The 2,829-nt window shown below is 40.7% G+C and overlaps 1 non-coding gene across 1 annotated transcript; it reads left to right on the forward strand.

Annotated features, from left to right (window-relative positions):
* Window positions 1-2,450: 2,450 nt before the first annotated feature.
* On the forward strand, window positions 2,451-2,523 carry trnav-cac. The gene has a single exon. It is a non-coding gene; the product is annotated as a tRNA-Val (tRNA).
* Window positions 2,524-2,829: the final 306 nt, after the last annotated feature.

Raw genomic sequence — 2,829 nt, forward strand, 5'->3', positions numbered from 1 at the left:
GGCTGCGGCGTTCTGTCACCTCTTCCCATGGTGGCCTCACCTGCGCCTCTACCCACTGTAGCACTGGCTGTAGGTCTGTGTCCCGTCCCTGCTGCTGCCCCCATTCAGCCACGTCGACAGTCTGCAGCTCACAGCAGACAGGCCCGCTCGCCCGACACACTGTGGCACAGACCCCCTCCTCTGCACACAGCTCTCTCTCCCGTCCCTCAATACAGCATAATTTTTTGGGGTATTCTTCCCCAGATTTGTGCCTCGACTCAATTCTGTCTTGAAGCTCTACTGACAATTCCTTTGACCTCATGCTTGGTGGGACCTTATATAGACAGGTGTGTGCCTTTCCAAATCCTGTCCAATAAATTGAATTTACCACAGGTGGACACCAATCAAGTTGTAGAAACATTTCAAGGATGATCAATGGAAAAAGGATGCACCTGAGCTCAATTTCGAGTCTCGTAGCAAAGGGTCTGAATACTTATTTAAATAAGTTATTTCTGTTTTTTATTTTTAAATCATTTGCAAAAATGTCTAAACCTGTTTTCACTTTGTCATTATGTGTGTAGATTGAGAAAAATACACAATTTAATCAATTTTATAATTGGACAAGTACATTTACATTACATTTACGTCATTTAGCAGACGCTCTTATCCAGAGCGACTTACAAATTGGTGCATTCACCTTATAGTCGCGCAATTGATTATAGTCAATTGTAGTTCCCATGTTTTCGATGCTAAATCTGTTTAAAAAAAACAAAAATAACAAATGTTAATTGCTCAGCACTAGTGCTCAGCACCTACTTCTGTTTACCACAGAGAGCATTTGATTCTCTGCCCTCCTCAACCGTTTATGGCTGGCAAAGTACCAGTATGTTATCTTTTGTTTTGAATCCGAATTTAGAACTGAATTTAATCTGAATATCTGAGAAGTTCAATATTTGAAACTTTGTGGAATTTAAGTGATAGTTGTAAACTTGATACACAGAAAATGAATGAAAATGAATGGACTTCCGGGTTGGAGCGAGCGAGCGGTCGCATCCCACTTCAGTTATCACGTTCGCCTCACACGCGAAAGGTCCCCGGTTCGAGACCGGGCGAGCATATTTTGTCAAAATTGGACGAATGACTGAAAACGTAGTGGCTGCGGATCCGATTTTTCTGGCCCAAATTTCTGTGCATGTGCGGATCACGCTATTACTCTTGAGAACAGGCTACTCTGGCAAATGGTGCTTGTTTTAGAAAGTTAGATCAAAACTGAGTCAATGTCTGCAAGATAACATAATGATATTATTCTACATAACATAACCGAATATAATAGTATTACGTTACTGTAAGACAAAAACACACCTGCATTTTTCTCTCAAGTGGCCAAAACTCAACCGTTCACACCACTAGGCAAAATACATAGTTTAGCCTACCTATCTGCTCTAAAAAAATATTCTTATGGTGGCCAAATCACGTTTTTTGTCGCAATCCCTTCTAACGTGTCCTTCACAGCCTTTCAGCATCTATAGAGGCGAACAAAGTACATGTTCCAGAGTTTTAGCCACCGCCGGCCCGCTAATTAGACAGGATTCGGTAGCAGCCTATGACGGGAGATTGACGAGGGCGTTATTTTCTGAGCTAAACTAACCATGACGCACCTCTAACAACAAGACATAAAACCTCACATAGTTCTGCCTCAAAACAATGACAATTTCCCTCAACCAGTGACATATTTGGCTTTTTATTTGAGCGCTGATGCTGCTCTGTGATAAACAGTGCCCACTTTGACAAAGGCAGGGGCACAAAATATGTTGAATGTCCATTCCCAGCGCGCCTCTCCAGGGTGCTGTTGGAGAGAAACATAGCTGCGGTACTCCACCAAAGTTCGGTTTAAAAAAATCTTCGAACAATCTTAGACGTCTATGTTTGTTTCAGATTTCGTCTGGTCTGGACCAGCTTTGATTTGGCCCAAACATAGATGTCTATAAATGAAGTATTTTTTTCAAATTGGATTCAGAACCAAGAATGAACGGGATTTCAACACCAGGAAAAAATACGTATTTTTCAACGTCTGGAAAATAGGCTTTTTCGACGTTCTGTAAAATGTGTATTTTAAACATACGGAAAATACATATTTCCAACTTTCATTCAGAACCTAAATCGAATCAAAACTGAGCCACTTTGGCTTCAGAAACCTCTCCGTTGGTACCGATAGCTTCTGTTTACCACAGAGAGTATTTCATTTTCTTTTTCCCCCTCTACCTTTTCGGGCTGGCAAAGTACCTGGATGTTGTCTTTTGGTTTTGAATCTAAATTTAAAGACCTGAAATGGAAAACGGAATATATCTGAGAAATTGAATATATGAAATGATAGTCAACATAAAGAGTAACAGATTGTTCAAATAATCGATATGCATGCTGTCACATCACGTGGTGAGATTCTGTAACTCTATTTCTGGCAACACCTTTCAGTTTCCGTAGTGTAGTGGTTATCACGTTCGCCTCACACGCGAAAGGTCCCCGGTTCGAAACCGGGCGGAAACATGTTTTGTCAAAATAGGACCAGTGACTGAAAATTAACAACGGAGTGGTTGTGAATCCGAATTTTCTGTGACCTATTTTTCTCTGTAGTAAAGATCCCAAAGCTTCTGTGCATGTGCTGATCACGTTATTTTTGCAAATCTACCATTCCAGTGTTTAACTTGTTATATTGTATTTACTTCGCCACCATGGCCTTTTTTTGTTGTTGCCTTTACCTCCCTTATCTCACCTCATTTGCTCACATTGTATATATACTTATTTTTCTACTGTATTATTGACTGTATGTTTGTTTGACTCCATGTGTAACTC

Source organism: Oncorhynchus gorbuscha, linkage group LG06, assembly GCF_021184085.1.
Source record: "Oncorhynchus gorbuscha isolate QuinsamMale2020 ecotype Even-year linkage group LG06, OgorEven_v1.0, whole genome shotgun sequence".
In the NCBI taxonomy this organism is placed as follows: domain Eukaryota; kingdom Metazoa; phylum Chordata; class Actinopteri; order Salmoniformes; family Salmonidae; genus Oncorhynchus; species Oncorhynchus gorbuscha.